This window comes from Loxodonta africana, chromosome 25 (genome assembly GCF_030014295.1).
Source record: "Loxodonta africana isolate mLoxAfr1 chromosome 25, mLoxAfr1.hap2, whole genome shotgun sequence".
In the NCBI taxonomy this organism is placed as follows: Eukaryota; Metazoa; Chordata; class Mammalia; order Proboscidea; family Elephantidae; genus Loxodonta; species Loxodonta africana.
Genome location: NC_087366.1, coordinates 11510895 through 11535628, shown reverse-complemented (window position 1 = coordinate 11535628; position 24734 = coordinate 11510895).

Below are 24734 nucleotides of genomic sequence, written 5' to 3'. Positions count from 1 at the left end.
TTATAATAACTATCGTACCTTAATAACATTTCCTGTCATTTAAAACTATGTAGCTATATGTTGGTACTTTTATGGTGTCTTTGTATCATTTAAATATTAATGCATTTGAACACAGGTTTAAATTGTACCAATATTTTCCCAAAGCCATTTATTGGGTAGTCTTTACTCTTTTCACTATGAGAAAAGCAGATGAGGTAAGAAAGATAATGGGGTGTCTTAGTCATCTAGTGCTGCTATAACGGAAATACCACAAATGGATGGCTTTAAGAAAGGGAAGTTTATTTTCTCACAGTAAAGTTGGCTAAAAGCCAAATTCAGGGCATCAGCTCCAGGCGAAGTCTTTCTCTCTCTGTCAGCTCTGGAGGAAGGTCTTTCTCATCAATCCTTCCCTAGACTATGAGCTTCTCTGTGCAAGAACCCCAGGTCTAAAGGACACTCTCTGCTTCTGGTGCTTCTTTCTTGGTGGTATGAGGTCCCCAACTCTCTGCTAACTTCCCTTTCATTTTCATCTCTTGAGAGATAAAGGGTAGTGCAGGCCACACCCCAGGGGAGCTTCCTTTACATTGGATCAGGGACGTGACCTGGGTAAGAGTGGTGTTACAATCCCACCCTAATCCTTTTTAACATAAAAATAGAGTCACAAAATGGAAGACAACCATACAATGCTGGAAATCATGGCCCAGCCAAATTGATACACACATTTTTGGGGAGACATAACCCAATCCATGACATGGGGTTTCAATTTGTTCCACCTTACAGATTATTTTAAGACTTTGACCTTTAGTCTGAGTGCAGTGTGGAACCATTGCAAAGTTTTCAGCAGAAGAGTGCCATGATCTTACATGCATTTTAAAATACTTTTACACAAATAGTTGTTTAGAGAATAGATGCTAGGCAAGAAAAGTTCAAAGAAGACAGCTGTAAGGGTGCTAATGTAATAATCTAAATGAGAGGTAATGTTGTTAGGACATGGGTGACAGCAGTAGAAGTGGTAAGAAGTGATTGGGTTTTGTCAATGGAGAAGCTGCTTTAAACACTTGAAATTTGTATCCTGTATATTAGATACCCCACAGATATAGAAATGTAATGACTTGGCTGGAGAAAACCAGCTTATCTGGAAAAAATATGCTTCACATTGATAGCCAAAGCAGCCAAAAGCTGCTTAGCCACAATCAAAGCCTTAAGTGATAGCGCTAGGTGTGGCTCAATTGGGAGCTGCTCAGATTACTGCTCAGTTGGCAGCCGGCCCCCTCCTGTCCACTGTCCTCAAAGAGCTGGGTGTAGCTCAAGCCAGTCAAACGCAGTTCACTAGCCTACATGCCAAAGGAAAAATGCAGTTTGTCTTACTGCATCCACACGCCATGGTAACCTATGTAGTCCACAACGTTTGCGTGTACTTCCTCGTGAGAGATAGTATAAAAGGTTCCGCCTCCTTTTGTTTAGAGAGCATGATTCAAGGTTTATACCTCCTTGCTCCTTGCCTACCTGCTGCAATAAATGCTCTTCTTCCCTCCTTACCTCGGTGTTTAGGTGTGACTTTATTGAAGAGAACCCCCTTGAGCAGAACCTGCTTTAGGTAAAAATACAGCCTGCTTTTAACAATTGTAAATCAACAAGGTTCCATTCAGGAATGGACCTCAGGTAGACCTAAGCCTCAGTCCTGCTGGAGGATGGTATGTGGGGGACTTTGACCTTTATTCACTCTGAAACATTTTTAAAATTCCTATCTGCACTCTGTATAATCAGAGATTTTACTGATGAGGGTATGTTGTGCATACAAGGAACATAGCATCAGGAAAAAATTGTTGAGAATTATTGAGAAGGTATATGGGTGCTTATTCAGATTTGAATCTGAAACTGCTGAGCATGTAAAAAAAAAACTGAATTCATGAATTGTATTCTCCAGGGATTTTATTTAAAATATTCAACAAAACTTTGGCCCCGACACTGAAGTCAGTAGTTGAACTGATACTGGAACAAGCTGCTCAGCCATATCTTGAACAGAACCTGCACCATTTTTCCCTCCCCTAGCCTGTCTCTGTCAAGACAAACTAAAGGAAATAAAAAATGATGGGATTGAAAAATGCATAAAATAAGCACAGAAATAAATAAATAGAGTAAGGAAGTAACAGAATTTGTGGTAGCAAACTTGTAGACCTTATCTGCAAATATTGGACATATAAAACAGCTTTACTCACATGTAGAATTTTCAATAGAAGTGCTAAGATATCTAGAAAAATATGGTACTTAAATAAAAGACTTTAGTTTTTCCTACGTAATAATAGGTCTATTAAAATTACATATACAACCACTTAATAAATCTTTATTGAACATTTATCAGATTTTAGAAACTCTGCTGAGCACTACAATATAACTGCGAACAAGACAAAGTTCTTGTTGGATGTGGCTTATGGTCCAGTTAATCAAAACAAAAGATAATAAAATCATTTCTGTGTATGTCCTCCAGGTATTTTTTGTACATTTTATATTCTGTGCAACTGTAGACATACAGAATGTCTTTCTACTTGTTTGTCCTTCCTAGATGATATGTTCAATCTAATATTTTGCGATTTTTTTTTACTTACTATGTATTGAAGATCCATCCATAATTCATTAATATGAAACTATTGCCTTTTTAACTAAAGTATAATTGTACCATAGTTTATATGGCATTTCCTTGATTTATGAACATTGATATTTATCACATGCTTGTCATTATTAAAAAAAAAATACTGCAATGACTGTCTTTATACAAATATCCTGCAAATGTCCATGGTTTCTCTAGTATAAAAAAAATAGAATTTCCAAGCCGTAATGCATGCGTTCTTATTTTTATATCAGAAAATTGACTTTTAAAATCACTGTTTTAGTTTATAAGCCTATGAACTGCATACATGATTTTCTTTTCCACGTATATACCAATAGTCAGTATTTTTTAACTTCTGATTTTTGCCAATTTGATGAGTCAAATTATGTTATTTCATTGGTGGTTTATTTTAATTTCCCTAATAACTACCAGAATCATCCTTCCATTTACTTAATGCTCATATGTGTTTTCTCTTATGTGAAATGCCTGTTTAAATTCTTTGTTCATTTTCCTTCTGAGAATAAAAATATTGTAATTATTATATTCTGGATATTATTTGGCATTATAATATTGCAAATATTTTCTTCTTGAGTGATAAGTCTTTTAAATTTGTTTATAGTTGCTTCCCATTAGAAAATCTATAATTTTGATATACCCAGGTTAATTATATTTTCTTCTATGATTTTGATTTATATGTCTTTTAAAAATGCTCACTTGGCCCAATGTCACATTTTTGTATCTTGTTCCATATTTTCACTAATTTTTTAAGTTATTTTTGTCTTTAATACATATGAAATTTTTGTTTTTTTGGAATACTGTGAGGTAGGGATTGACCATCTATGCTTTTCTCAACATCATGTATCAAACATTTCTCTTTGATTTGAAAATGTGACTTTTATTATATACGAAATATTTATATCTACTTAAGGCTATAAAGCAGTTTTTTTCTCTTTAATCTCAGATCATTTCCTTGCTTTTTGGAGTCCAGCTATAAATTTTAAAGTTCGAAGCATTTCCTGTAATTTTGCATAAATCTTTTTGAGTCCAAATGTTCATTTTCCTCCAATGAATAATTATAACTTTAATTAGGTCCTCAAATAGTCACTCTTACATATTCACTGCAACATATTAAAAGCTATTGCATTTAAATGAAGGTGCAATGTGTATGAACCTTTCCATTAGAATTGCTAAAATAGACTTATGTTGAGCTTATTAAGAAGGCAGAAATCAAAAAGCATTAGAGATGATGATGAAAGTTGTTATTTTCTGTGTAGGTAGTAAAGTATTTTATTGAATGTAAGGAAAAGCCTTTTTAATGAGTACTTTTAAACTTCCATTGAAAGTTTTATAGTTTGCCCTTTAGCCATCTGGACCCACAGTTTCATTTCTTTCACATTACTTGATCATTGTTTCTACTTATAGCACCACACAGGTGAGTAGGTTTTCTTGAGCTCTTGAGGGTTGAGAAAAATCTGAATTGATAAAAAATTGGCATGTTCTCAGTGCAAAACTTTCAAGGGAGTTTTTCTATAAAGAAAGTTTGATAATATTGAAAACACCATTTGTGACAGTTTTTGCTGTGTGCCTAAAGAGGGTTCTATTGGGGTGTTGGTTCTTTGTCACTATGTTTAAGTTTATTGTTTTCTTAATTGAAAGGCCTACAACTGGTTCTTTTTGTTACACTCTTCTCCTTACATGATATTTAAGTGCCCCTTAATCTAAAATAAAAGGTACTATTATGTTGCTGTTGTTAAGTGCTTTTGAGTTCATTCCAACTCATAGCGATGCCATGGACAACAGAATGAAACACTGCCTGGTCTTGTGCCATCCTCTTAATTGTTGCTGTGTTTGAGTTCATTGTTTGCAGCCACTGTACCAATCCATATCATTGAGCGTCTTCCTCTCTTTTGCTGACCCTCTACTTTATCAAGGAAGATGTCCTTCTCCAGGGACTGGTCACTCTTGATAACGTGTCCAAAGTATGCATTCAGCTGTACTTCTTCCAAGACAGATTTGTTCGTTCTTCTGGCAGTCCGTGGTATATTCAGTGTTCTTCACCAACACCATAATTCAAAGACAAAAATTCTTCTTCAGTCTTCCGTATTCATTATCATCTTTTGCATGCATATGAGGCGTTTGAAAACACCATGACCTGGGTCAGGCACACCTTAGTCTTCAAAGTGACATCTTTGCTTTTTAGTACTTTAAGGAGGTCTTTTGCAGCAGGTTTGTCTATTGCAATATATTTCCTCTAATTTCTTGACTGTTGCTTCCATGGACTTTGATTGTGGATTCAAATAGTACTGTTACAAATACCTAAAAATTATCAGTAGTTTAATATGAGTAAAAAGTAGAAGAGATAAATATTCAATTTTGAATAATGCCTAAATATGAACCATAATTACCACTTGTTTAATATTTACTCAAAAAAAAAGCATTCTCCCTAAACAAAAGTATTCTATAAATTACCTTAACTTGTAGGAATCGACTACTAGCTGAAATGCTGGTGGTTCAAACCCACCCATAGGCACCTCAGAGGACAGGCCTGGTGATCTGTCTACAGGGTCACCATGAGTCAGAATCAGCTCGATAGCACCCACAACAAAAACACAACCAAGAAAAATCATAGTATGTCAGAACTTCCGTGTCTTAGAGGAGAAGGGGCAGAGATGAAAACAGATATTCAAATTAATGGTTGGCTTTGTACAATTCTTAAAATCTGCATTTTCAACATACATGAATGCTGTCAAATTACATAATAACACTGCACCATACATATATGTGGTTCTTTATATAAATTTAAAATTTTAGATCTGATAATAACCGTGAGAGGTATTATTAGGGACATTTAACAGATATTAAAATTGAGGTGAAGGGCAATTAAATAATTAGTGAAAAAACATACAAAGTAATTGACAGATGCAGGATCTGTTTATAGTAAATTTTTCAGAGGCCATATCTTCTTCTGGAAAGGATCTAGTTTTCTTAATCTAACAGAATCATCTCCATCATTTACTAATTGTTTGACTTTGAGTGAGCTTTTTCTTTAGAGGAGCACACTTTGTAGAGTTTTTATTATAATCAACTGGATAACATAAGAAAAACACCCAACATATTGTTTGACACATAGTGAGCAATCAATAACTATTTCTTCTATTCCAATTTCCACTTGATAGTATCTGCAAGCAGTCTTACACAGAAGCCTCTGGAATCCGGAAGTCATGACCTATTATGTTCATTTGTAGTTGCTCAAAAAAACTATCCACATACGTGCATGTACGTGTGTGTCAGTTGTATGTATCTAGCTGGAGTATAATGTGTGTGTGTATACAGAGAAAGGCAGAGACAGAGAGAACAAAATATGAAAAATAGAATATTTCTGATAACTGCTTTTTCTTTTTTTGATCTATTGTGATTTAAGTGAAAGTTTACAAATCAAGTCAGTCTCTCATACAAAAACTTATACACACCTTGCTATGTACTCATGGCAGTTCTCCCCCTAGTGAGACAGCACACTTCTCTGCTCCACCCTGTATTCTCCATGTCCATTTAACCAGCTTCTGTGCCCCTCTGCCTTCTCATCTCACCTCCAGACAGGAGCTGCCCACATAGTCTGATGTGCCTACTTAAACCTAGAAGCTCACTCCTCAACAGTATTATTTTCTGTCTTATAGTCTAGTCCAATCCCTGTCTGAAGAGTTGGCTTCATGAATGGTTCCAGTCTTGCATTAACAGAGCGTCTGGGGACCATGACCTCCAGGGTCCCTCCAGTCTCAGTCAGACCATTAAGTCTGATCTTTTTATGAGAATTTGAAATCCACATCCCACTGTTCTCCTGGCCCATCAGGGAATCTCTGTTGTGTTCCCTGTCAGGGCAGTCATTGGTGAGGACCATCTAGTTCTTCCAGTGTCAGGCTGATGTAGTCTCTGGTTTATGTGGCCGTTTCTGTCTCTTGGGCTCATCTTTACCTTATGTCTTTGGTGTTCTTCATTTTCCTTTGCTTTAAGTGGGTTGAGACCAATTGATGCATCTTAGATGGCTACTTTCTATCATTGAATACCCCAGATGCCACTAACCAAAGTGGGTTGCAGAGTGTTTTCGTAATACATTTTGTTATTCCAGTTGACCTAGATATCCCCTGAAACCATCGTCCCCAGACATCCATCTCTGCTACTCTGGCCTTTGAAGCTTTAGGTTGTATTCAGAAACTTCTTTGCTTTTTGTTTAGTCCAGTTGTGCTGATCTCTCCCGTATTGTGTGTTGTCTTTCCCTTCACCTAAAATAGTTCTTGTCTGCTAATTACTGAATACCCTTCTTCCTCCCTCCCTACCTTCATAACCATGAAAGAATGTTTTCTTCTGTGTTTAAACTTTTTCTTGAGTTCTTATAATAGTGGTCTTATACAATATTTGTCCCTTTGAAACTTCCACTCTCTGTCTCTTTATTAGTGCATTTAGTCCATTTACATTCAGCTTAATTATGGATAGGTAAACTTAGGAAGAGGGATCTGGCAGTCTACTTCTGAAAAAAACTAGCCAGTGAAAACCTTATGAACAGCAGCAGAACATTATCTGATATAGTGCCAAAAGATGAGCCCACAAGTTGGAAAGCACTCAAAAGATGACTGGGGAAGAGCTGCCTCTGCAAATTAGAGTCGATCTTAATGATGTAGATGGAGTAAAGCTTTCTGAACCTTCATTTGCTGATGTGGCATGGCTCAAAATGAGAAGAAACAGCTGCAACCATCCATTAATAATCAGAACCTGGAATGTAGGAAGTATGAATCTAGGAAAATTAGAAATCTTCAAAAATGAAATGGAATGCATAAACATCAATATCCTAGGCATTAGTGAGTTGAAATGGACAATATTGGCCATTTTGAATTGGATAATCATATAGTCTACTATGCCAGGAATGACAACTTGAGGAATGGTGTTGCATTCATCATCAAAAAGAACATTTCAAGATCCATTCTGGAGTACAATGCTGTCAGTTATAGGACGATATCCATACACCTACAAGAAAGACCCTTTACACGATTATTATTCAAATTTAAGCACCAACTACTAAGGCTAAAGATGAAAAAATTGAAAATTTTTATCAGTTTCTGCAGTCTGAAATTGATCGAACATGCAATCAGGATGCATTGATAATTACTGGTGATTGGAATGCAAAAGCTGGAAACAAAGAAGAAGGATTGGTAGCTGGAAAATATGGCCTTGGTGGTAGAAACAATGCCGAAGATCGAATGATACAATTTTCAAGACCAACAACTTCTTCATTGCAGATACTTTTTTTCACCAACATAAATAGTGACTATATACACATGGACCTCACCAGATGGAACACACAGGAATCACATGAACTACATCTGTGGAAAGAGGGGAGGGAAAAGGTCAATATCATCAGCCAGAGCAAGGCCAGGGGCCGTCTGTGGAACTGACTATCAATTGCTCATATGCAAGTTCAATCTGAAACTGAAGAAAATCAGAGCAAGTCCATGAGAGCCAAAATATGACCTTGAGTATATTCCATCTGAATTTAGAGACCATCTCAAGAATACATTTGATGCATTTAACTCTAATGACCTAAGACAAGAAGAGTTGTGGAATAACATCAGGGACATCATACATGAAGAAAGCAAGAGGTCATTGAAAAGACAAAAAAGAAAGAAAAGGCCAAGATGGATGTCAACCAATATTTTGGTTAGCAGTTGAGCTCTTAACCACTACACCACCAGGGCTGCATATGGGTATACATATGTATGTATAGATATATATCTTATCTCTCTCTCTATCTCTATCTATATGGAAACTTCGGTGGTGTAGTAGTTAGGAGTTACGACTGTTAACCAAAAGGTTGACCATCTGAATCCATGAGGTGCTCCTTGGAATCCCTATGGGGCAGTTCTACTCTGTTCTACAGCGTCACTATGAGTTGAAATCAGCAATGGCTTTATATACATATATATTTTCTTAGGCTGGGTTCCCTAGAGAAGCAAAATCAGTAACCAAAAAACCAGACGAAACTTGTTGCTGTCAATTCCATTCCGACTCATAGCAACCCTATAGGACAGAATAGAAGTGTCCCCTAGGGTTTCCAAGGAGTGGTTGATGGATTCGAACTGATGACCTTTTGGTTAGCAGAAGAGCTCTTAACTACTACACTACCAGTAAAGCATATAAGTATCTATAGAGAGAAGTTTATATAAAAGAAATGGCAGATGCAGTTGTAGAGGCTGGAATGTCCCAAATCCATGCGTCAGGCTGGAGGCTTCTCCTGATTCACATAGCCACAGGGGGTGGCAAACCTACAATTGGCAGGTCATAGAGCAGGGCTCTTGCTCACAGGATGCAAAGACTAATGAATCCCAAGGTTGGCAGGCAAGATCTCAGGCAAGCTGTTAGCTCAAGTTCCAAGAACCAGAGGCCAGACCAAAAGGAGCCAGCTTCCAGATCCAGAGAAAGCAAAAGCTCATGAGTCTTGCCTTAAAGCCCACTTTCGTTTATATTTGATGCAGACCACAACCTCAAGGAAACTCACTTTCAACGGATTGGCTACTCACAGATCGCATCATAGAGTTGATCACACCATCATACAACTGCCAAACCACGTTATAATCAGCAAACCACTGAGATTCATGTCCCAGTCAAGTTGACACATAACCTTAACCATCGCAATGCATATATATGCACGTACATACATGGTCAATTTAAGGTAACAGTAAATTTACTGCTAGAAGTAGTGAATCTTTTCCATAATGCTTGATTATTCTAGCCCTCACTTTCTTACACAAATATTAAATAAATTCAATTATTTTTATAAATCTGCACATATCCTACTTAAAATTATATCCTTCCTAAGCCTCTGAGATACCTTCTGTTTGTTTTTTTTGTTTTTCTTTTTTTCCCCCACTTTTCTGTCCATTCTTAGTGAGGTCAACTATGTTTTCTCTGTCCATATTTTCTTTAAATATTCTTTGTTCACACAGAGTTTTTCTTTAGATGTCTTCTCACATGCATATTCAATTGGGTTAATCACTTTACAATTTTGGCAATTCAAGTTATATGGACAAATAATAACCTTGAGCCTCTTCCCTGAGCTACAGATTTGTGATTTCAATCTCAAGAAAAACAAACTCGATGTGTCCAAAAATAGACCTATTCCTCTCCCTGCAGCTCATCCTGTTTTTGTGCTTTCTCATTATTAAAGTGATTGAGTCTTATAAAAATAAATTACTAAAATTAAAAATTGACTCAATAAAATTATTCAGTTTGATGAATTTCGTAAGTTCTCTTGTCCTGCTCAAACCAACATCTAAGATAAGCAGTTTTAAAAAAGTTAGATGTGTGTTGAGACCATTTTCTAGTTTTGTATCTCCCTGTACAAATAACTTATTTTTGAACATTTTGATTATATCAAATTTCATTCCTACAAATTCTTTTAATTTGTTTGTTTAAGTAATATGTTGTGAGCATCCATCCATGTCTATCTAAACATTTAGATTCCTGTACATTTGTAAACAGTTCCATGATGTCCTAGTGCATAAAGCAACAATTCTTAAACCAATTTCTCATTAAGAGATATGTGGATTTTATTCCCCTTTATTTGTTGGTTTTATTTTGTTGGTAGAGAAAAAAATGACCCTTCTTTAATATTTTCATAGTTGTACATTACAGTAAACAATAATGATATTGTAACAAATGTACCAAAAGAATGCAAGATCTTAATAGGAGAAACAATGTGTACTCAGAAGAGATTAAATGGGAACTCTGTGCTTTCCGTACACTGTTCTATAAACCTACAACTGCTCTAAAAAATAAGGATTATTAAAAAAATAGGTGTAGAATTGCTGGATCAAAATGTATAAATATTTAAATGTCAACAGGTATTTACTTTTTTGCTGTCTTGAATTTCCATGAGTGAAGTGTGAGAGTGCTTTTTCTACACCCGTTGGTGCGGAGGATTCCCATACTTGTTTTAAGTTATTTTAGGAATTTTTAAAACTTTAAATAAATTAGTAAAATTACAATTTCTTGAATTAAATATGATAGGGAAATCCTCTGACTAGGTCTGCTGGCAGCCTTCTAGCTAGAGTTTCAACTGGGTGGGGCATTTTCCATCTCTTTATATTACATCTGTTGAAGCACTTGAATCTATGCTTTTATTTCTGAAGCCTCCAGTTTCGCTCTTTGATCGTACCTAAAGCAACTCCTAATACTGAATACAATGGTAAACAAAGGAAAAGTAAATAAAATAATGAGAAATGAACTGGGGAAACTCAATGCAAGAGATATTTGCTAAAATTTGATTTTATTGTACTAAGTAATGAAAACAATTCTTGCCCGGGTGCCAAGAATAAAGCATCTCTATTTTGCATGGAATTTGTGAATTTAAAAAGAAAAACAAAAGATGTTCTAAATGTTTTTCAACTTAATCTACATCATTGTCTTAGGAATGCCACAAGTGGGTGGCTTCAACAAAGAGAAATTTCTTTTCATCACAGTAAAGTAGGCTAAAAGTCCAAATTCAGGGTGTCAGCTCCAGGGGAAGGCTTTGTCTCTCTGTAAGCACTGGAGGAAGGTCCTTCTCATCAATCTTCCCTTGGAAGATTCTCTGCTCAGGAACCTGGGTCCAAAGTATGCACTCTACTCCCAGCACTGCTTTTATGGTGGTATGAGATCCCCCGACTCTCTCCTTACTTCTCTCTTTTATATCCCAAAAGAAATTGGCTCAAGATACAATCCAATCTTGTAGATTGAGTCCTGCCTCATTAACATAACTGCCACTTATCCCCCGCTCATTAACATCATACCCTTTGCCATTGTGTCAGTTTTGACTCATATCGACCCTATAGGACAGAGTAGAACTGCCCCATAGAGTTTCCAAGGGGCACCTGGTGGATTTGAACTGTTGACCTTTTGGTTATCAGCAGTAGCTCTTAACTGCTACGCCACCAGTGTTTCCTGCTAACATCATAGAGGCAGGATTTACAACACATAGGAAAATCCCATTAGATGACAAATGGTGAACAATCACACAACACTGGGAATCATGGCCTACCCAAATTGATACACATATTTTGGAGAGACACAATCCAATCCATGACAATCATATACAATTAAGCATCATCATCAACAGGGAAATATATCTGCACATATATTTCATTTATTTCCTATAATAATTTGTGATAGGCTTATAAGAATAATTATAATTAGCCTATCCTCTTTTTCTTTCTTTCTCTCACTATTTTTCCCCTATCTTTCCCTTTTTCTTTCCTTCCCTCCCGCCTTCCTTCTTTCTATGTTTCTTTTCTTTCTTAAAGTTATTTATTTGTTGGTTAACTTTTTTTTTTTTTTTGCTTGAGGACTCTAATTTCAAAAATAAAATGAAGAAATAAAAGTAAAGTGCACAATTTCTAATGACTTATCTGAGAAAAATCTAGCCCAGTGAGAGTAGTATTATAACCAAAAGTAAAATTCAGTCTATCTTTCATTGAAAAAAACTTAGTAACAACAATTCTATGTTTTATCAATACAATTCTTAAATACTACATTGAATGTAAATACAGGAGAATTAAAAAAGACCCAGTAAACATATGAAAGAATAATCACAGAACATATATGTCGTGAAACTTTAACTTCTAGATAGAATGTAATAGCTCATGGCAGTCCAGTGTCATTGCACACTTGGATAAAGCAAAAATGATATAGTTTTTTAAAGGTATCTTAGAAGAGTGGAAACCACAAAAATGGTGTAAACTGAAATCTCAAAAAAGTGGTTAACAAATACGTGTGTGTGTGTGTATAGATATACACACACACAGTCATGTACCGCATAGCATCCATTTAGGCAATGTCTGACCGCCTATACGTCTGTGGTCCCATAAAGTTATAATAGAGTTCAGGAATCTCGATCAGAGAATGAGATGTAACAAATGCAACAGGTTCCTGCATGCAACATGTGTATCTTATGTCTCTTGTATACATGGTATGGTGTTTGCACAACATCCAAATCACATAATGTTCTATTTCACAGAACGTATTGTGGATGTTGGGGCCCTGGTGGCACAGTGGTTAAGCATCTGGCTGTCAACCAAAAGACTGGCAGTTTGAATTTATCAGCTGCTCCTTGGAAACCCTATGGGACAGTTCTACTCTGTTCTGTGGGGTCACTATGAGTCAGAATTGACTCAACAGCAATGGGTTTCGGTTTTTGTTCTTGTGGAAGTTAATGCATGCACAACTGTATATATATATATACTATATAGTGTCACAGTTCTGAAAGTTGGGAGTCGGAATTCAGGGTGTCAGCCATGTTGATTTCTTTTGAGACTTTGAAGGACAATCTGTTCTATGCCTCTTTCCTAACTTCTGTTAGCTCCAGGTGTTCCTTTACTTGCAACTGAAGGGTTACATTGCATCCTTCTTCTATCTCTGTGTCTCTTTTCCTCTTTTACAAGGATATAATTTATATTGGATTAGGGTCCACCCTACTCTGATACGATATCATGTTAACTGATAATGTTTTCAAAGACCTTATTTCAGAACAAGGTCACATTCACGGAAACTAGGAGAGGGGACTTCAATACAACTTTCCATGCGACACAATTAAATGTATAACAAGGAAGAGATGTTTTCAGGTGAGAAGACAAATTCTATTCAGTTTATTCCCATTAATTGGGCTGAGGACCTGGCTTGTCTGCCCTAGAAGATTCACTGGGAAAGATAAACGATAAAACTTTTGGTAGTTTTATAGATCTAGAGTACAATTTTGAAATTTTTGAGAGGCCTCAAACACAGTTGTTTTCTCTTGTATTTGCTGAGTTTTGGGGCCCTGAAAAGCCTGGAGAGGAGGCCTAAAGCTTCTACAATGCAAAGTGAAAATTTCCACTGTCTTGCAGTGCTTAGTAAAAAAAAGTCAGAGGAAGTGGACCCGTGTTAAGTATTCTGTTGCTTTCCTTTTCAGGGCATTTTTTCAGATTTTGAGGCTTAGGGAGGTAAGTGGCTAGAGAGCTGAGCTGGAAACCTTTAAAAGACAGAGCAAGATATCTCTCAGTCTCTCAGGACTATAGAGATGGATCTGTGCCGGGGTTTCAAACAGAAATTGGGAGGCAAATCCAGGCATAAACGAGGTGTAGATGCATTCTCAGAAAAAACGCTACCAGCCCAAGGTCAGCTCAATGCCTGACTGGTCTGAGGTGAACTGCCATCACCTTATCTGCCTAACAGAGGAAAGATGGGATGCTATGCAAACATATCTTACTTGGAGCCTCTATGGCACTGGGTTTTTGGGTATGGTTCAGTTCTTTTATTCATAATGCCCAGTATGTCTTAAAAATACAAAACATTTGAAGAGATATAAAAATATGACCAAAAGTCAAGAGAAGAAGAAAACAGAAGCAAATACCTTGGCAAAGATAATCTATGTTCTTATACGTCAGGGATAGTTGTTTAACCTTGGGTGTAGTGGTGGAAGAGAACTTGAAAGGGCATTCTGGGGGTCTGACAGGTTCTGATTCTTGATCTGTGTGCTAGTTACACATAGATGTGCTTAGTTTTTGGGAAAAAAGATCAACTTCTTACTAATATATACATATATAGATAGATATAAAATTGCAAAAAAAGTAAAATATATGGTATTTATTTAATACCTTATGTTGTCTAGATTTGTTAGGTTGTCATTAGTTGCTGTCGATTCGGTTCCGACTCATAGTAACCCTATGAACAACAGAATGAAACACTGCCGGGTTCTGAGCCATCCTTACAATCATTGTTATGCTTGAGCTCATTGTCCCAGCCACTGTGTCAATCCACCTCATTGATGGTCTTCCTCTTTTCCGCTGACCCTGTACTGTGCCAAGCACGATGTCCTTCTCCAGGGACTGATCCCTTCTGACATGTCCAAAGTATATAAGACGCAGTCTCGTCATCCTTGCTCCCAAGGAACATTCTGATTGTCCTTCTAAAACATATTTGTGCGTTCTTTTGGCAGTCATAGTATGTTCAATATTCTTTGCCAACACCACAATTCAAAGACATCAATACTTCTTCTTCAGTCTTCCTTATTCATTGTCCAGCTTTCACATGCATATGATGCGATTGAAAATACCATGACTTGGGTCAGGCACACCTTAGTCTTCAGGGTGACATCTTTGCTTTTCAACACTTCGAAGAGGTCTTTTGCAGCAGATTTGCCCAATGCAATGCGTCTTTTGATTTCTTGATTGGTGCTTACATGGCTGTTGATTGTGGATCCAAGTAAAATGAAATCCTTGACAACTTCAATCTTCTCTCCATTTATCATGATGTTGCTCATTGGTCCAGTTGTGAGGATTTTTGTTTTCTTTATGTTGAGGTGTAATCCATACTGAAGGCTGCAGTCTTTGATCTTCATTAGTAAGAGCTTCAAGTCCTCTTCACTTCCAGCAAGTAAGGTTGTGTCATCTGCATAAAGCAGGTTGTTAATGAGTCTTCCTCCAATCCTGATGCCCAGTTCTTCTTCATATAGTCCAGTTTCTCGTATTATTTGCTCAGCATACAGATTGAACAGGTATGGTGAAAGAATACAATCCTGATGCACACCTTTCCTGACTTTAAACCAATCAGTATCCCCTTGTTCTGTCCAAACATCTGCCTCTTGGTCTATGTAAAGGTTCCTCATGAGCACAATTACGTGTTCTGGAATTCCCATTCTTCGCAATATTATCCATAATTTGTTATGATCCACACAGTCAATAGGATAATATCTATATGCCTACAGGGAAGACCAGTTAATACAACTACTTGTCTAGATTTAGAGTACCCTATTCATCTAATTACTTCATTTTCTTTTTTCTGTGCTTCCTAGGCTCTTTTGATATAACGATATGCTTACTCTGAAGTTAGTATACAATTACTGGAGAACAACTTAAGAAAGAGAAACTAATAAGATTTCTTCATTGAAGTCATGGATTATGTTCTCATTTTATACTATTAAATAAAACCCTTGCACTTGTCTTCTTTTATTTTTTCTCAGTCTTTGCATATATGTACATCAAATATGAATCATAATCCTATCTATAGAGCATTTACCATGTATTTGCCATCGATTTAACATGTATTTGCCACAAGAGTCTTATGTGTATTAACTTAAAATTTATAATGACAAAATCATTGTTGTTAAACATATGAATAACTGTACATACAATTCTGAGAAAATTAAATAGATAAATTAATTCCAGATATAAAAAAGATAATTTACTACTTAATCAGTTGCTTTTGTTTTTTGAAACACAAAATTAGTTAAAGCCTTTTCAGTAGTTACAAAAACATCCCTATTGATCAAGGGTTTCTTTGAGGAGAGGAAATTCAAGCTATGATTATCTTTAATTAAGGGTGGCTCAATTTAGTTGAAGTGCTACTATTGTTGACCTCCCAAAATGAAATGCAATAAGTGTAATCAATAAGATAATAATAATTTACTGAAATCAGAGAGATTCTTTTAAATATTATGTCAGGATTAATTGGAGTATTCCCAAGCTCCTCAAGTGTCTTACTTTGCACATATAAAGAAGTAGAGAAATTATATTCAGAGAATCTGTCATCACAAGTGGTGGCTTCTGTAATTCTCTGCTCTTTGCTAGAAAGGTGTTAAATTTGGAATACAATGTGAGGTTAATTTTTCTAACTAAAATGTAAGGAAATTTTAGGTTATTAATTAAATTGCTTTATCTTAATGCAAATAATAAAAATACATCAAGTATCTAGAATGCCCAGGATATTGGTTTCAGTACTGCGGGAAAAAAAGAGTTATAAAATATAACACCAAAGTATATTCCTCTTCCTTAGATTATTGGATTATCATACCACCACTCCTCTTACTTGGATTATGGCAGTATCATTTTTACCTGTACCCTCCTTAGAGGCAATTCTCACTAGAGCCAGGATAATCCTTTTACAATGCAAATCAGATATTACATACTCATCTGCTTGTTCTTCATTTCACTCAAAGTAAAAGCCAATATTCTTACAATGACCTAAGAGAGTCTGTATGATCAGACACCCAGTTGCCTCTCTGACAGTTTCTACTGCTTTTTCTCCACTCTCATTATATCCCAGGCATTCTGACCTCTTTACTCTTCCTCAAATGCAGCAGGCACACACTCACCTCAGGGACTTCACGAAGACTTGTTCCTCTCCCTGTAATGTTCTTTTTGAAATATCCTAAGTAGATAACTCTCCTTTTTCAAGATTTACTTAAATATCACTTTCTGAATGAGTCCTCTGACTACTACACTATTAAAATGGTAACCATCTCCGCTACCACTGCCAATACCCTTTCTCTTGATGTACGTTTTACTTTTCCATAGCAAATACCACCTTGTAGATGTTTATGGTAATTTGCTTATTTGTTATTTTAATTATCTACTGTTGATATCCCCTGACTAGAGCATAAGAGACACACTACAGAGAATGACTTTTTGTCTGTAATTTTCAGTAATACATTCTGCATACTTAGAAGTGTCTGGAACATAGTTCTGAGAAAACACTTGTTGAATGAATAAATAAAATGTTTTTCATATTATCCCCAGATCTTTTAAAAACACTTGCATTTAAAACATTGTTTTTACCCTCTTTGCAGACATCATCAGCTACTGCTTCATGCTTAAGATTTGTAAACTAATCCATCTAAGAGCTAATTGTAATTTAACCTGAAAATCTCCCAGATATATCCGATGTTCCAGCTGTGCTTAAAATCTACTGCATATCATATAGTTGTGCTTATATATTGAAATTTCAAGAGTAAATGTATAAAAAAACAGCATGTTAAAATATATACTTGACTATTTCATAATTTAATAAAAGCAGTTAATTTCCTAATGAAACACTGTTCTGTGCTCAGTTATGGAAAAAAAAAAGAAGTCTATATGCCAAAAGTTATAAATGATAAAACATTCAATGTAATTCAGGATTGGCCCCAAAGGTTTAAAAGAACATGAAATGTTTTAGAAAACAACATAGCGTCCATGAACTGATAATAAATGACCTTTCCTTCCTATGGAACATATTTTGTAGAGTATTTGCTTTAAAAGTTGTGAGTGAACTCAAAAAAACCCCAAAATCAAAAAAACACTGCTTTACTGTAAAGAAAACAGTAGTTTTTGAACACTCTAATTTTCAAGTTTTTTTTTGTTTGTTTCTAGAGTGGAAGAACTTTGATGTTTGTGTTTTGTATGACAGTAAAATTTTAAATCCATTAGTGAAATTTTCTCTAACTTCAGTGACAACGCTGTTTTTGATTAAGGTTCTATTTTTATATAATACTGACAATATAATTCTAGTTCTAGTGGTGCCTTTTCCATTTCTTATCTCCCTTAAGTAATAGCAGATAGTCAAAAAGAACTTTCAGTAGAATCGCCAGGGAGTCAACATTTACTGTTTACCATACTTAGTGTATGTTTGTGTATGTGTGTATGTATACCTGCTTTTTAATCAGCAGGCTTATTTCTAGATTGCTCTTGGTAATAATATTGTTACTGCAATGTGTTCTGCTACCAAACTGTGATAATCCTAGAGCTGCTCTCTATGTTCAGCAGTGTCATTCAAGCACATAATAGGATTGCACTTCTCAACCACTTTAACACAGGCATGGGCTTGATTTACTTTGACCAGTGAAATGTGAACAGAAGATAGAGTATCAAATATAAGCAGAAATATTAAGAGTCAGCTTGCATCTTACTATAGCTACTTTTTTCCCCTATCTCTTTACCGTTATTATGGAAACATATATCAAAATGGGGCCTTCTGTAGACTGTGTCCCTAAGTAAATACAACGAGCAGAATTGCCGCTATAACCTCTGAGAGACTTGAATCATGAGGGAGAAACAAAGACTTTAAGATCTGAGATCTCTTGTTTCTATTACCTACCTAATTAAAAAAAACCACTAGAACCTACTAAACGACAGATAAAGTAGGACCAAAAGTGGAGTGCTACCATCACAAATAACCTCAAATACGTGGCATGGTTTTTGGACCAATCAAGGAGTGGTGAGATAAGTGTTACTGGAGGCTGGAAAGATAGCTGTTCATGTTATGCAAAAATTTGGTAAGTTTTTTTTCCTATAATAAGCATGTACCTCTGGATCAGTGGTTGACAAATTTTTTTTGAATAAAGGACTAGATCTTAAATATTGTAGACTTTGGGGCCCATACGGTCTCTGTTGCAGTCACTGAACTGTACTGCCATAATGGTAATATAAACACAGACAATATGGAACCAAATTGATATGGGTGTATTCCAATAAATCTTTTAAAATGCAAGTGATCTGCTGGATTTAGCCTGTGGGCTGTTTTGTTGTTGTTGTTGACCACTGGTCTAGATGCAGAGGTTGGAAATGAAAATTTAAGAGCATAGTTTGATTACTTTTGGTTGCATTAGACAAGTCATTTTATACATATATATGTGTATATATATATATATATATATATGAGCTCAGAAAATGGTCATCACAAAAGCAGGAATAAAAGGATACAGTACCCAGAAATCCAGAACTTATGGTTTGGAAGGCTTGTTCTCAAATCCAAACCACTTGTCATTCTGTTGTATTGCCACGTCTTCAATGTTGCTATGATGCTGGAAGCTATGCTACTGGTACTTCCAATGCCAGCAATGTCACCAACGGTGGACAGGCTTCAGTGTATCTCCCAGAATAAGACTGTCTAGGAAGAAAAGTTTAGCAACTACTTCTGAAAATTAGCCAATGAAAACCATATGAACTACAGAATATTGTTCAAGATTTCAACTCACTTACTTTGGATACATATCAGGCTGGATCCGCTAATGAGAAGGACTTAATGTTTGGTCAAGTGGAGGGCCAGCAAAGAAGAGGGGAATCCTCAATGAGATTAATTTATACAATAGCCGCAACAATGGATTCTAACACACAAACGATCATGAAGATGGTGCAGGACCTGGCAATGTTTAGTTCAGGGGTAGCCATGAATTGAAGTCAACTAGATAGCAATGAACAACAATTTAGAAATGCTTTGAGCCACAAAGACTTACTAAATCTCAGACCCATATTGAGGATAAAATGAAGATTGCGGTTGTCACACCTATTGTTAAAACTTCTGACTAGATTAGCATGCCACTCGGAAGGAAAATGTGGCTTTCTCATGGGAACCTGATATGCTTAAGTTACAAACAATTGAATTAGTCATTTTGCTAAAGAATTCACATGTGCAACTAACTGGGGTTAGATAAGAAGCCTGCCATATTTCTGAGATAGTTGTACTACTTACTAAAAAAAGAACCATCATCTTGGACTTAAAGAGATTGTCATTGTCTGATACTTAAAACCCTCCCTTAAGCCTCCTAACTTCTATGGGTAGGAGCAGGCTACCAAAGCTTCTCAGCTCATAAACATGCAACTAATAAGATAATAACAAAGTGAAAAAAAAAAAAAAAAGCTGGACGATTACAAGTTCCATGCAGAGAACGAACTATGAATCTACTCTTTGGGAGCAGAATCTAGCCTAAATTCAGCACATTATCTATTCCCAGGATATGAGTTTAGAAACTCCGCTTAATGTCTATCCTATGGAATTTCAATATTGCTATGAAAAGGAACAGCTGTGTGGTTCTAATACTGCCAAAATGGGAGTGTTTTTTGTAGCTATCGTCTCCTAATGCCACTACTTTATACTGAGGGTATAGAGGGTTTATAACTTGTCTTCTTAGTTCATAAAACTCCGAATCTGTAGCAGATATAAGATTACCACAATAGCTTTAACATGGAGCATGATGAATTACTGTGTCGGACTTCTAGGCTATCTCCCTTTGATATACTCATTGTGGTTGAGTTGATTGTGACTCATAATGACCCCGTAAGACACAGTAGTACTGCCCCATAGGGTTTTCAAGGCTGTGATCTTTATGGAAGCATCTCCCAACTTTTAGGTTAGCAGCCGAGTGCTTAACCACTATACCATCAGGGCTCTTCTACCTTGGGTAGGGGTCAGTGTCTTGGTCATCCAGTGCTGCTACAACAGAAATGCCACAAATGGATGGCTTTAACAAAGGGAAATTTGTTCTCTCACAGTCCAATAGGCTCCAGGGGAAGGCTTTCTCTCTTTGTCGGCTCTGTGGGAAGGTCCTTGTCATCAGTCTTCCCTTGGTCAGGGAGTATTTCAGGGCAAGAACCTCAGGTCCAAAGGACACACTGTGCTCCTGGCGCTGCTTTCTTGGTGGTGTGAGATTTCCAACTCTATGCTTGCTTCCCTTTCCGTTTATCTCCTGTAAGATAAAAGGTGGTACAGGCCACACCCCAGGGAAACTTCCTTTACATTGTATCCCTAATGTGACCTTAGTAAGGGTGTTACAATCCCACCCTAATCCTCTTTAACATAAAATTACAATCACAAAATAGAGGACAATCACACAATGCTGGGAATCATGGCCCAGCCAAACTGATACACACATTTTGGGGGGGACATAATTTGATCCATGACAGTCAGTGTATTGTGCATGATAGAAAAGCAAGTTTTACAACTGAAAAGTATAGAATATTCTACACATTACGATTATTTTCAAATGTGTAGTACTACCATTCCAGAAACATGGTATAGCTCTACCCAGATGAACTAAGGTGTTACTCTGTGATTTTTTTTGGCCAATAAAATGTGAGGTGAAATGATATGCGTCACTTCCAGGCAAAGACTGTAAGTGCTATCATGTGGCTAACCATTTTCTCTTTTTCTCCCTCTCTCCAAAATCATGTTAGTGTTTATTAAGATGAAGCTTTTGCCAGTTTCAACCCATGAGTGACTTCTAAAGGTATACCCTCCCTTGACCGCTTTCAATAGCCAAGTAGCATCAGTCAGAAACAAATATTTCGTTTTTTAAAACCGTAAACTTAAAGGTGAATAACAGCTTGCTAGAATTGTGCGTTTTCCAAATTGTATGTAGCAATTCTATTCACAACTGCGCCCCTTTAATCCTTTTCAATTAACATTTGTTTCCCTTAAAAAAAAAAAAATCCATTTAAGTTTCATAAAATTAAGGGATGTCTTGAAACAAACATCAAAAGTCAGTTGGGCATGAAGAAACCTACGCCCTAGGGTAGGATAACCAGGAGGCAAAGCAGTCAGGACAAATAGCATTATACATTGGGAACCTGAGCCTGGGTATTAACAGTTCAAAGAGCTGTAGACAGTCTTCCAGAACTAGAAAGCAGGCAGAAGGGGTTAGATTCTTAACACTGTTGAGAGGCTACTGATCTTTGGAACAATAAAGAAATAGGGAAACAACCTGAGATCACCTCTAAGAGTCAGGAGTGGAAGCACATCATTTCAGGAGAAAAAGCTTCAATACAGAGCCCAGAACCTACATGGAATTACAACCATTCAAGAGCCATGCAACCATTAGTGAGATCTTAAGAAACAAAATGCAACTGATTTGAACTCCAAGAATTATTTGTGTTTGGAAGGTCATTCACAGAATACACAATATCTATGTATTCAGTGTTTAAAGAAATGACTTATCCAGTTACCAAATAAATATTCAACAAGAAAATCAGAGAAACAAACCATTTTGTATATGGGCTAAAAATGAAACTTCTAGAAATGAAAAATAATAATTATAATAAAAAATCAGTAGATTGTTGAGACAATTATGAAATTATAAGGAAAATTACATGATCATCTCACTGGGTACAAAATAATTTTCACAAAATTTGACACCTATTCTTTTTTTTTTAATTCTTAGACATAAATATTTTGAATATTTGCAACAGACAGGAAATTTTAGCCTTATAAACACTATAGTGAAAATTATTTTCATTCAACATAACTCTAAATGTGTATATGAGAGAGATTTCTTTTTTGAGGACAGGTCCGTTTTCACCACTTATATTGAATAATAGTTAAGATCTAGGGTGCTAACCAAAAGGTTGGCAGTTTGAATCCACCATCTGCTCCTTGGAAACTCTATGGGGTAGTTCTAGTCTGTCCTATAGGGTTGCCGTGAGTCAGAATCCACTCAAGGGCACCGGGTTTGGTTTTTTGTTTTATTAAACACTGTGGGAAGCAATAGCAAAAGAAAAGAAAAACAAAGATCATAGAGATTGGAAAGGGGGCATTGAACTGGCATCTTTTGCAGTTCATGTGATTTTTTATGTAGGGGGAGAAAAGAATCTACAGACACATTCCTATTAAAAAAAATAAAAAACCACCAAACCTGTTGTAATTGAGTCAATCCCAACTCAGAGCGAACCTATAGGAGAGAGTAGAACTGCTCCGTAGAGTTTCTAAGGAGCACCTGGTAGATTCGAACAGAAGACCTTTTGGTTAGCAGCCATAGCTCTTAACCACTATGCCACTAGTGTTTCCACATTATTATAGGTATTAAAAATAATAAGGGAAAATAACAAGGTAGTTGGAAATAAGATCAATTTTCAAAAAATCATTATCATTTCTGTATACCAACAACAATTAGAAATTTAAAGAGCAAGAAAACAGTAAAAGTAGGTAAAAATTGCTCTAACAAAAGGTGTGCAAGACCCGTGTGCAGAAAAATTATAAAACTTTACTAAAAAACCATTAAAGAAGATCTAAAACAATAAGATCTGTAACAATGACTAGAATGAATGAGCATCAGATGTCATTTTTTCTCTGCTGATTGAATCTGACCTAAAGATTCAGTGATTCTAAAATTTATGTGGAAGAGCAAAAAGCTATCAATAGTTTAAACCTCCCTGAAGTAGGAAAATGTAGAGGAAAAAACATCTTCACTTAGTGTTGAGGCTTATTTAAAGTTATAATAATTTGGATAGTGTGGAAACTGTACAAATACAGGCAAATTGACATATAAAACAGAACAGAAAACCCAGAAACAGATCCATACAAATACGTCGCTTTGATATAGGGCTGGAGAGGCAAAATGAGCAACAGAAATTTGTCTCTAAGAGGAGAAAAAAGAAATTAATTTATCCATCACAACATATCCATAATTCAAATTTAGATGCCTTAAACTTTGAAATGCCATAGTGATAGAGCAGTGGTTAAGAGCTTGGCTGCTAACCAAGAGGTCAGCAGTTCAAATCCACCAGCTGCTCCTTGGAAACCCTATAGGGTAGTTCTACTCTGTCCAACAGGGTTACTATGAGTCAGAATCGACTTCACGGCGATGGGTTTTTATGCTGATGAAACCATTTTAATTTTCCTGAAATCCAGATTTCTGCACTTGTGGAACTGGGTGACCCACCCAGACCATTTACCCTTAGATGTCCTTTTGGACCTCAAGCCTTTGAGGGAACTGGTTTCCTGAAGTCAACTTCCATTCAATAATAAGCAGCTTAGAGAAGATCATTTTGCCTTAAGCACTGGGCTGTTCTGTAAAATTATCTTTGTACAACCAGCTTCCAGAAGCAGGACCTCCGGGGTCTGACTGTGGTTGTTCTTGTTAGGTGCCATCGAGTGGGTTCCAAGTCATAGCGACCCTATTGTACCACAGAGCAAAACGCTGCCTAATCCTGAGCCATCTTTACAATCCTTGTAACGCTTGAGCCCATTGTTGCAGCCACTGTGTCACTCCATCTCATTGAGGGTCTTCCTCTTTTCCACTGACCCTCTACTTTACCAAGCGTGTCCAAAGTATGTAAGAAGCAGTCTCACCATGCTTGCTTCTAAGGAGCATTTTGGTTGTACTTCTTCCAAGACAGATTTGTTCATTCTTTTGACAGTCCACAGAATATTCAATATTCTTCCAAGTGTGACCCTGCTGATATCTGAATATTGGTAGCATAGCTTCCAGCATCACAGCAACACGCAAACCCCCACAGTATGACAAACTGGCAGACACATGGGAGAGGGTCTGACTAGAGGCTATGTTTTAAAATACATGCGTGTCCTTGGTGACTCTGTAACCTACCACCCTGAAGCCCTGTACAGTGTTTTGATGCTATCTCCTGATATTGTTATTAACATAACAATGACCTATATAACCTGCTTTCACTGTCCCCTCTTCAGATACTTTTCCTGATACATTCGGGTTGAGACCGCTCAATTCGAATTGTATCTACTCACAATAAATATATTTTGTTACACTAATTTTTGGTGTTTCTCTGCATATTTAGGTTTTTCACAATAGACAAATCTTTGATATATT